Source organism: Artibeus jamaicensis, unplaced genomic scaffold, assembly GCF_021234435.1.
Source record: "Artibeus jamaicensis isolate MK-2021 breed Jamaican fruit bat unplaced genomic scaffold, CSHL_Jam_final scaffold_286, whole genome shotgun sequence".
NCBI lineage: Eukaryota > Metazoa > Chordata > Mammalia > Chiroptera > Phyllostomidae > Artibeus > Artibeus jamaicensis.
In genome coordinates this window covers 6,049,545-6,061,987 of record NW_026522034.1, presented here as the reverse complement: position 1 = coordinate 6,061,987, position 12,443 = coordinate 6,049,545, and positions in this window count along the sequence as shown.

Sequence of the window (12,443 nt, the reverse complement as noted above, 5' to 3'; positions counted from 1 at the left end):
CTAACGATGAGCACCCCAGAGTGCGCATCAGCCCTCGGTGCTGAGGGCGCAGGGATCCAACGGCTTGGCTTCGCTCCCGCCTGCGCTTCGCGCAGCCGCGGCCGGGCCGGGACCGTGCGCACCTGCCGCAGAGGAGAGCGTGGCGGCTGTGCGGCCGTCTCCGGCCCCAGGTGTTTCTCAGCGTGGATAACTTATGGAGCACCTACTATGTGCCAGGTATCCCCTGGGTTCTTTACATAATTTAGTTTAATCTTCACAGCCCTTAACAAATAAGCACTTCGTTTGGTGACCATTTAAAGATAAATTGAGGCTCAAAAAGAAGAAGTAACTTGCCCAAGGACAGGACTGTTGAGTGGCAGGGCCTACCTTGGGTTTTCATTCAGCTTCACTGTGTAATGAAATCAACTGAAAAAAATTTTAAGTAATGTTGGAGCCCCCACCTCTCAGATTTTCTACCAGGGGTGTCCAACCTTTGGTGTCTCTGGGCCACACATTAAATAATACATTTTGACACACAATCATAAGAAAGATCTCATAATGTTTTAAGTAAATGCATGATTTTGTGTTGGGCTGCGTTCACAGCAGCCCTGGGCCACATGCGGCCCACGGGCCACAGGTTGACACCGTGTCTAGTCTTTGGTTCCTGAGCGTGGAGACCAGGGCCTGGCACCGTCAGGAAGTTCTCGGGCTGGGAGGCCCTGGAAAAGGTGTGCGAGTCACCTGGGTCTTGTTAAACTTCGCTTTCTGACTGGGCGACTCCAGGAGGCAGCCTGAGGTTCTGCAGGTCATGCAAGCTCTCAGGTGAAGCTGGTGCTTTGAAAATGAGGCACTTAAATGAGCCTTTAAAAAAGTTGCAGGGATTTTTTTTGTTTTTTGTTTTTTTGTTTGGGGGAGAGGTGGGGTTGTATTAGGAAGTACAGCAAATGATTGCTGGGATTCTTTATTAAATAGTCTTCTACAAAGTTAAAATTCTTAGACTTAAGCTACCTGTTTATCCCTTCAGTCAATGAAACAGACTCTAAAACTGACATCTTCGTACTCATGTCACGCACGATTTATTTTCTTATCCAGATAATCCGTGTATCATTCAGGTCTTCACTTGGCAACACTTAAAAGAAAATCTGACTGTGCTGAACAGGAATTTGTTTTCCTGCTGTAATGAGAAGCCTAGAGGGAAGCTGCTGCCGGCGCGGGTTCAGCAACTTAGTCGCCAGCCCAGCTCCTTGGCAGTCTCTTCCTCATGGTTGCAAAACAGCTGCTTCGGCTCCAGCTCTTGCATCATCTTCAGGGCAAGAAGGAGGAAGGGCAATTGCACCTCATTGGTCTCCACCCGCTAAGAAAGCAAACATGTTCCCAGCACCCTTTGCCTGGCCAACAAACGTCCACTCAGATCACACTGGTCAAAATGGGTTCCATGGCCGCCTCAGCTGCAAACCAGAGAAAGGCTCCTCGTGACCAACTGTGGCAATCAGGGTCCATGGCCAGGTGATGGAGGTGCAGCTGCACCGGCACGATGGGTGAGAGGAGCCACGCTGCCAGATCGCCCCGCCCGCGGAGGGCGCAGGCTCTAGACCGGAGCAGCAGAGTCCAAGCAGTGCGCTGGCGTCTCCTGTGACCGGCCTGTCGGGGAGCTACCCCTGAAACGGTTTCTGGCCGCACATCTCCCTTTATTCCACAAACATTTACTGAGCACACACCATGTGCCAAGCAGTCTGGGGCACTGGGGTTACCCAAATCCAGCAGACGCCACAAAATGCTGTGCAAACTAAAACATTTGCGGATAAGGAGGCCCCTCCCCCTCCCTGCCTAAAGAGGCCAGACGGATGGACGCCACCGAGCTTCTGAAATGAATGCCAAATAAGTGGACGTCGTATTTGCCTCTCCACCGTCTGACCGGTGGGTGGGCAGCGCTCTGAGACTTCATTTACGACCAGGCGGGCCGGGAACGCACGCCCACGCGCGTCCTGCACACAGCGGCACAGGACGTCCCCTGGCGCTCGTGCCGCCCCCTGCGCGGCCGGGCACCCTCCTCCCCGCTTTCTAGCGCGGAAAGCCACGTCTCCGCCGGACCGGGAAGCTTGTGGTCACACGGGGCGTAAGTGGCCGAGGAAGTCAAACCCACGTCTCGTTTCAAAGCTTGCGCCTGCTCCTCTTCAACACACTGACTCACCAAAGGAATAATCCTCGTGCAAAGCAACGACCCCTTTAAAACTAAACTTAACCAGAACTCACTCCTGAGCATGCGGCACACCGCGGCAGATGCCGTTGCGGTGTCGTGAAGACTACCCGGCTCTGGATGGAAAGCCTGCGGCCGGCGGGCAGCTCTTCTGTGGCGTTCACACACACACACACACACACACACACACACACCACACACACACTCTACTGTCTCCGGGAAAAATGCTTCAGGGAGCCACCTTTACTTCCGTGCCCTGCTTTTCCATGTGACTTCCAAAAATGTGTCCTTCTAAGCCCAGAGTCCATCTGATGTGACCGCTGGCCAGGGTGCAAGAAGGACTCAAAGGTCCAGACTTGCTTGAACTTGATACCAACATCAGCCTCGACCTTGTCCCCCTGATGAGGAGGTTCTTGGCTCCTGGCTCCACCTGAGCCCTGGGTGGTCTTCCCAGCATTTACTTTCACCTTTGCCTTGTGGCTTTTGAGAGCTCAGACCCACGCCCCCTCACACCCCATTTCATTCTCAGGTAATGCCCCCGTTTGTCTTACAAACCACCGTATCACAAACCACGCCCCCGCCCAGTGTAGTGGCTTAAAACAACAACCGATTTGTTATTCTTTATGATTCTGTGGATCAGAAATTCAGTCAGGGCACACAGGGCACAGCTTGCTTCCTCTCCACATGACATCCACTGGGACCAGCCCTGCAAGACGGCTCCTTCTCTCGCTGCCTGATGCCTCAGCTGGGGTGGCTGCTCTGCCTGCCCAGAGTCCTTGCCCAGGGCCTCAGTTCTCCCTGTTGCAGGAGCCCTGGCTTCTCCCCGGTCTGGCCTGGGGGCCTCCCCACCTCCACGGGTCCTCTCCTCGGGCCTCCCCCCACACTGTGACTGTAGGAGGGAGGTCACACAAGAGAAAGAGAGGGGAAGCTGCCAGATGTCTCAAAACCTGGCTGGGAATCCCAGACACCATTTGCGCCTCATCCTATTGGTCAAGGCCGAACACAGGCCTCCCAGATCGGAGGGGAGGGAGATAAGCAGCCCCTACGCCTGCCCCCGCCCCTGCCCCTGGTCTGTGCCCTTGGGACTGGGGCTTTCTCCCTTGGGATTCACTTTCCCTCACGCACCTTCCTGCCTCCCCAGATGTGACAGTCGCTCACTCACTCATTCCACAAATATTCACTGAGCGCCTGCTCTGCACCTGACCCTCATCCGGCACCAAATATGGACCAGAGTGCCGAGGGGAGCGTACGTTCCAATGCGGAGACAAACAGTAAAGACACAAAGGGCTGGGGGGGGCATGGGAACGAAACAGCCACATGTGTGTCTGGATGAGTGTGATTCAGGTGGAGGAAGGCGACGGAGTCCAGCGGTGACTGGAGCCGGCACAGCGTTGAGTCCTGAGAGAGCAGGGAGCAGGGAGTGTAGGAGGGGACGAGTCAGATGCCTTCCGAGCGGAGCCGGGAAAGACTTTGGCTTCAGCTGGGAGAGGGGTGAGGCCTGTCAGGCGTTTGGTCAGAGGACAGATGGCCTTGGAGTGAAGCCAGTAGCCCGGCGTGAGCTGCACTTGCAGTAGCTGAGGCCAGAGCCCCTGTTTTCCGCAGGCAGACCCTTAGCAGCGGACTCGGGCTGAGAAACAGCATCTCAGTGAAAACGTTGATTTATGAAAATCCACTTAGCACAATGTAACAAGAGCCATAAAGCTAAATACATCCTTCCACTTAATAATCCCATGCCTGGGAATTCATCCTGGGCATAGAATTTAATAAAACAGTGTCTTTTAGGAGGATTTTTGGAATATTTTTCATTCTGTATGTTAATAATCATCATCATAATCATCATCATCATCATCATCTTGTTACAGTAGACATGAGTATTTACACTCCATTTTCCGGCTGGCGGCCCCACGGCCCGTCACCTCCGTGGTCCCGGCCCGGGACCAGGCAGCCTGCTTGTCAGAAGCAGAACAGGGCCCACTAAGCACTGGAGGGGGCGTTGCTGACCAGCGCAGGCCGAGTCCGGCGCGACCCGTTGCGTGAGGTGAAGGTAAGAGTGGGAGGTACCGGCCTCTGTGTGCCAAACCCAGAAGGAGCTTGCACCGTCCAGCAGGTCCCTAAATCCATGCTGAGAGCAGCAGCTGAGTTTCAGCAAAACGTTCTCTGTCTCACCCATGTGTTGCTTTTACTGTCGTTTTGAAATGAGGTTTTGACCTGATCGGCAATTTCATTTAGATTATATTGTTCCATAACAGTGATAACTTCTCTACTTAGTTTTATTTTTGTAACGTTATCAATAAACATTAAATTATTTTATTCAGCATTGGGTGTGAATGACACGATTGTTTTCCTTTAAAAGTTGCCCAAACAGTAGCCAGTTCAGAGCCACACTGGAACAAGTGGCCTCGTGAGCATCTTTCTCTGGTGCCGATTCCCTGACTCGGGGCCCAGGAAGGACAGGACACAGCGGGCCGCCACGGGGGCAGGCGCCGGCCTGTTGGTCTTGCACGGACTCCGGACTGGGCAGGTCATTTCTTCTGGTGGTGACCACACACTCCGGGGGAAACCAGAGGCAGGCCCGCGTCCAGAAAGCGCTGGGCTCCCAGGCACCCGGGCTCTCCTCGGCGCTCTCAGGGTCCTCCCGCAGTGGAACCGCCTCCAGCCCTGCTCGGCCTCCCCGTCTCTCTTGGAATCAAGACGTCTCCTCTGCTTCATCCTGCCCTGTTCCAACTGTCTGCGGAGTGGAACACGTCCTCCCAGACCAATCTGTATGTGCCTAACCTTGTTCCTTTCGTGCTTTCTCTCCTCACGGTGGAGTATAACACAGCCGCGATGCCCCACAACCGCGGGGTTTCCTCCTTGTACCGCAGGCCCTGGGCCGGGCAGGCTTCCCAGCCAGAGCTCGGCAGCCACGGCAGCCACTCCCAGGCTCAGCGCAGTGAGCGCGTCCGCCCGGCTCTATGCCCCTAACTCCTGGTAGTCTGGTTCTTGAAGCACAGAAGACCTGAATTCTAATCAAACTTTGTTTCTAGCCATTTTGACAAATCATCTCAACTGTGCTTATGGGGACATAGGAAATCTTCTTTATAGAATACTATATTTCATTAGAATATGTTATAATATAATAAATCTAGCAGGTGTTCTCATGGATGAAGATGCCGCCTCAGTGGGTCCCGTTACTCCATCACATAAGCTCCTCTTTGGTTCTATGGTAGAAAAAAACAAAACTGCATTAAACGCTGGGTCACTTTACCAGAATTCATCACTGAAAGTTTGAATCATCTGCCCAAATTTGTGAGTACAAGTGGAATTGTTTTCTTTTCTGCTACTTAAAAACAAAACCTAAAAACCCAAATCTACTAGAATTTGGGGAGCAAAACAGTCCATGGAGCAGGCAAAGCTTTTCTCATGGAGTTGTAGCGCCACCTTGTGGTTCTTCTGGATACTGCAAGGAGATTGAGCTCTAATTTTATGTTGATACCTACTGGTGCAATTATGGGTCCTAGATCTGAAAAAAGGACTCGAGTTCTAATGCAGGTCGCTGTCTTCACTCAGGTGAGGTTTATTAACTTCACTATTTCTTCATTGCAAGATCCCAGAGAGGTTAAGATACTCATGCGAAGTCACACAGCTAATAAGTACAGTGTCTTAGCTGAGGCTCCTACAATTTTCTTATTACTTTTTAGGAAGAGAAAAACTTTCTTCAAATAAGATCCTATCAATTATAAAACAGACAAATGCACAGGTGTTCTAGTTGAAGCAACAGATGGGCCCACCTTTGCCAGCCCCTGTACTCAGCCCCTCCTGGAGACCCATCGTCTGTCTTATACCAGGGGCTGCTTTCCCTGCTAACCCAATGTGGGAGCACCATTGTGGGAACCGAGGAAAGACCCCTAGAAAAGACCTCTAGGAAAATATCATTCCATTCTGAAGTGGTTAACTACCTGACCATTTTTCTGTTCTGGCCTTTTATTAAAACACGTTCTCTTTCTATCACAGTTATCAGCAACCCTTTTATTTTGACATCACTTTCCAGACAATCTCTAAGTTGATTTGTTTTCATTAGCAAGTAAATGTTGTAAACCCCCTATGCCAGAATCAATGCCATTGGCCATGGGGGGAGGGCAGCAGGAACTGGTAGGGCCTTGTCCCATGTCGGTCCCTGTGCCAGGCTCTGGCACATGAGCGAGGTGTTCTGAAGCAGAGAAAGGGTTCTACTGAAGGAAACAGCAGAGACCAAAGCAAGATGAAAGAGAAGCAAACTCTGCTGGGAAACTGGGGGAGCTTTCTACTCATTTAGCTAGTTGTCCAAAAAATCATTAGCAGGCTTCTTCTGTGTGTCAAACTCTTATACAAGGTAGACAAGATGTGTGGTCTCACGAGGCCTACCTTCCAGTAAAGGAGACAGGCAATAACACCTAAACAGACGGAGGAGTAAGGTAGTTTCCGACCGTGCCTGAGAGGTGGGACGAAAGGACAGACTGTGCCGTCTGAGGAGAAACAAACACTAGGAGGGAAGCGCAGAGACAAAAGTGTGCAAAGTGCAGCGAGTCAGAGGGAGACAAGTGCTGCCTGACGTCACGCAGGTGGGATCGAGAACAGCCGACCTGGTGGGGGTTACCTGGAGCTGTGGGGGCTGAGGGGGGGAGGCGGGGAGGCGAGATGGTACTTGAAGGGCACAAACTTACAGTCGTAAGTTAAATAAATCTGAGGATCAAATGAACAGCATGGTGATTATAGTTAATAACACTGTTACATACTTTAAAGTTACTCGGAGAGTAGATCTTAAATGTTCTCACCGCAAAAAATAAAAACCTGCCCTGGCTGGTGTGGCTCAGTGGATTGAGTGCCAGCCTGAGAACCAAAGAGTCGCACATGCCTGGGTTGCGGCCCAGGTCCCCAGTAGGGGGTGCACGAGAGGCAACCAACCACACATTCATGTTTCCCTCCCTCTCTCCCTGCCCCTCTCTAAAAATAAATAAATAAAATATTTAAAAAACTAAAATTAAAAAATTAAAAACCTAAATGATAATTACGTGGCATAACGGAGGTGTTAGCTAACATGATGCCAATTGATTGCGATATAAATGTATCAAAACAACATGTTCTATACTTTAAACGTGCACACTGTTATATATCCATCATATCCAAATAAAGCTGGGGAACAAATTATACTAAGTTCTCAAAGTAATACCATGAAAAAAGAGAGAGAGAGAACCAGGCACTCTTACTCAGAGAGAAAGCTCATCCCCGTGCTCAGCCTTTTTCTCCGTCCACGAGGGGGCGCTGCTGCACGGACTAGCCAACCCAATCCAAACCGGAGCCTAGAGTTTTCCTCACTCCTGCATCGCCCCCTTCACCTTAGCTCGCCCACAACTGCATAGTGCGGTAGGAGGGAAGCGGAAGGGAAGGAGAAGGGGAAGGGGAGGGGGAGGGGGAGGGGAAGGGGAAGGGGAGGGGGAGGGGAAGGGGGAGGGGAAGGGGAGGGGGAGGGGAGGGGAGGGGGAAGGGGAAGGGGAGGGGAAAGGGGAAGGGGAGGGGAAAGGGGAGGGGGAAGGGAACTACGTAGTAAGATAAAATTTCAGTGAAGACATTTAAGATGGGGTGAGAGGGTATGTTGAAGCAAAGGGAAAAATACTAGATTAGAAAGTATGTCCAAAGTCATCAACCATATTTTTTGTTTTGTCTTTTATGTCGCCCGCATCTTTGCATATTTATCTTAAGTTTATTTGTTACATAAAATTTCAATCGTAAAGAAAAATAGAGGCAACACTTCAGCCCCTCTCCAGTGACAGGCAGGTCAAGCCCTTTGTCCGACTCACGATGTCTAACAACGTCCTCAGGTCAAGTTCGCATCGTCAAAACCATTGGGGGGACACGGGCACCTACTGATGATGCGCACCAAAGACGGTCAGCAACTGCGCCTGGTGACCTGGTGTCCTTGGACGTGGCCGTCACAGGGCTCCAGCTGGGGACATCTGAGTGCAAAACATCTGTGTTGTAATAAAGGTAGAAGCACTTTATAGATGCCTTTACTTCCTGTATGTGAATCTCTAGTCTCTTCTCACTGAGCTGTAAATTACACATCCTGCCTGCTATACTATCGTGAGACCTCAGGATGTGTTTTATTGCCTATCATGTGGCACTATTCTTGATGCAATGAAAAAGACCAGAAAATGTACATTGAATGACATTAATTCAGTTTTACATTAATTTTACTAAGCTATAACTTAGTGTAAAGAAGAATTTTTTTTGTTTGTTTTAGGAGTGTGGAACTGGGAGCCGGAGCTGTCCCAGTGGACGGCTGTCTGATGCTCCTGTGTGAACCTTGTCTTTCCTTCTCCTCCTGTGCTTCAGTCGCCTGTGAAGGTCGGAGATTGGGGTGCATGATCTCCAAATCCCTTCATCTGGGATACTCTATGAGCTGTCAATAACTGAAAGCTCATTTAGTAGATTAAGGACTTAAATATTAGACTCAAAACCATAAAAACCCTAGAGGAGAACATAGGAAGTAAAATCTCAGACTTTGCTCATGGCAATATATCAAAAAATGAAAAGGACTCACTGAATCAGAGAACATATTGGCCCATACATCTGATAAGAGGTTAATATCCAAACTTTATGAAGGACTTATAAAACTCAACACCAAAAAAACCAATCCCATTTAAAAATTGGCAAAGGACCTGAATAGGCTCTTCTCCAAAGAGGACATACAGATGGCAAAGACATGTGAAAAGGTGCTCACTATCACTAATCATCAGAGAGATGCACATTGAAACCACAATGAGATATCACCTCACACCTGTCAGAATGACTATCATTAATAAGTCAACAAACAAGTACTGGAGAGGATGTGGAGAAAGGGAACCTTCATTCACTGTTGATGGGAATGTGGACTGATGCAGCCACTGTGGAAAGAAGTGTGGAGTTACCTTTAAAAATTAAAAATGAAACTGTCTTAAGGCTCAGTGATTCCACCTCTGGGAATTTAGCTGAAAAAAACCTGAAACACTCATTTGAAAGAATGTACCCACCCCTATATTCACTGCAGTGTTATTTACAAGAGCCAAGATCTAGAAGCTGCCCAAGTGCTCATTTGTAGGTGAGTGGATAAAAAGTAGTGGTACATTTACACAATGGAAAACTACTCAGCTGTAAAAAAAAAAAAAAAAGGGAATCTCACCTTTTATGACAACATGTGTGAACCCAGACAGCATTATGCTAAGTGAAATAAACCAGTCAGAGAAAGACAAATACCATATGATTTTATGTATATGTGGAATCTGATGGCAAAATAAACTAACCAATAAAAATAGACTCATAACTGTCAGAGGGGAATGGGTAGCCGTGCTGGATGAAAAAGTGAAGGGATTAAGCAAAAAAACCACCAACCTGTAGACAGACAATAGTATAGTGAATACCAGAGGGAAATAGGGGCGGGTGGATGGTAGAAGAGTGTAAAGGGGAATAAATGGTGATAGAAAGAGAAATGACTTGGGGTGGTGAACACACAGTACAACATACAGATGATGTGTTACAGAACTGTACCCTTGGAACCTATGTAATTTTATTAACCAATGTAACCCCAGTAACTTGAATAAACAAACAAACAAACCAACAATGCTACAGGACACATACAGATGGTAGCACCTGTGTAAATCAGCACGAGGTATTCATCATGGCCAGAGAAAGGTCTATTTACACCTTACACAGTAAAATGAGTAAGAAAAACTATAAAGCAATAAGGGAAGAATACAACAGATTTTTTTAAATAAAAGTATTTTAAAATATAAAATATCTGCTCACTTAATATTTAAGTATATTCTACTGAATCTTACATACTCGTTTGTTTTTAAATGTATTCAATATAGACTTCCGGTCAAGATGGAGGTGTAGGTGGACACGTTTCCTCCACCTCCTCATGCAACCACAAAAAGAGTGACTACTAACCTCAAAACGACTAACTGCCAGAAAATCAAAGTGTTTGGAATCTGACAATCAAGGATACAAAGAAGACACATTCATCCACACGGGTAGGAGGGGCAAAGAGGCAGAGTCAGGGCAGAAAGGCAAGGAGATTCCTTGTAGCACAGAGAGGCAGGGACAACAGAATGGGCGGTCCCACACTCACATTGGTGGGGAAAAATTGGGAGGGAGACCTTGGGAGCAAGCATCCCCAGACCCAGACCAGAACGCACAGCCCAGGGGTCCAGCACCAGGAAGATAAATCCCCATAACTTCTGGAAGTAAAAACCAGTGGGTGTTGGGGCAGCAAAAGAAGCTGCTAGTTTCTCAGGAGAGTCCATTTAAAGGGCCCACACGGACTTAGAATGTACACAAACCCACCCACTCTGGGATTCATCACCAGGACAACAGCTGGAAGGGTGCCAGTCACATACAGAAAGTGGGTGAAGTGCCTGGAAATGGAGCAAGTGCTGGGCAAACTTCCAGAAGCCGGGCAGCAGCCCTCTCCCTCCCCTGAGCTCTCCCCCTACACAGAGTCACAAGGCAGTGAAGCGGATTGCTCTGCCCTGGCAAATGCCTAAGTCTCCTTAACAGGCACAACTTAACAGGTGCCCTAAGACAGGGAGCCAAAGCAGCTCCACCTAATACACAGAAACAAACACAGAGGGGCTGCCAAGTTGAGGAGACAAAGAAATATGGCCCAAATGAAAGAATAGAACAAATCCCCAGAAAAAGAACTAAATGAAACGGAGATAGCCAACCTATCAGATGCAGAGTTCAAAACCATGGTGCTCAGGGTGCTCAGAGAACTCACTGAGTATGGCAACAACATAAAAGAAGATATAAACCCCTGGCTGGTGTAGCTCAGTGGGATGAGTGCAGGCCTGCGAACCAGACGATCACAGTTCAATTCCCAGTCAGGGCACATGCCAGTTCCCTGCAGGGGATGCACCAGAAGCAACCACACATTGATGTTTCTCTCCCTCTCTCCTTCCCTTCCCCTCTAAAGATAAATAAATACAATCTTTAAAAAAAACACGCAATATAATACTATTACTAAGTTACTCCAATTAGTTTTTAAAATTTTTTTAAAAAAAGAAGATATAGCCCTCTGTAGTAGTGGATTTAGGCAGAGGGGATGGAAAGGAACCATACATTGATTTTCTCTCCCTCTCTCTTCCTTCCCTCTAAGATAAATATCTTTAAAAAAAATTAAAAAAAAAAGAAGATATAAAGTTTACACTAAGTGAAATAAAGAAAAATCCACAGGGAACCAACAGTGAAGTGAAGGAAGCCAGGATTCAAATCAATGAATTGGAACATAAGGAAGAATAAACATTAGACCAGAACAGAAAGAAGAAACAAGAATTTAAAAAAAAATGAGGAGAGTATAAGAAGACTGGGACATCTCCAAACATACCAATATCCAAGTCAGATGCCAGAAGGAGAAGAGGAAGAGCAAGAAATTGAAAACTTATTTGAAAAAATAATGCAAGAAAACTTCCCCTGTTTTGGCAAAGGAAATAGACATACAAATCCAGGAAGCACAGAGAGTCCCAAACAAGTTGGACCCAAGGAGGAACACACCAAGACACATCATAATTAAAATGTTAAAGGTTAACGATAAAGAGAGAATCTTAAAAGCAGCAACAGAAAAGCAGAGTTACCTACAAAGGAGTTCCCATAAGACTGTCAGCTGATTTCTCAAAAGAGATCTTGCAGGCAAGAAGGGGCTGGAAAGAAGTATTCCAAGTCATGACAAGCAAGGACCTACATCCAAGATGCAGTGCCCTGCGCCTGTGAAAACAGGCTTGCGGAGCTGTCTCCGGGACAGCAGGGAATAACCTGGCTTAGCAGTTCTCAACCAAGGGCGACTTGTGCCCCTCAGGGGGGCATTTGGCAATGTCTGGAGACATTTTTGTTGTCACAGTTGGGCAGAAGGGGACACTACTGAAAACCAGTGTGTAGAGGGCCAGGAATGCTGCTGAACGTCCTACAACACATAGGATGTTCTCACCACAGAGAATCATCCGGCTCGAAATGCCAATAGTGCCCGAGTTGAAAGCCCCTGCCTCGGGCTGTTTCACTTCTAGGTAATACATGTAACCAGGAGGGTGGTCAGCTGCAACACACTGGTATGGCTGCAGCCGTTAAGCTTTTATCGTACTCTGTACTGGTCTTCAAGGAGCACAGCCCCCACCCTGCACCCACTTCGCCTCCCCCAATCCCCCAGAACTTCCCAGGGTCTGGCACGGAAGGGCCGGGACCTGGCGTAGGAAGGGTGCCCCCGGGACCAGGCCGGGCCTGG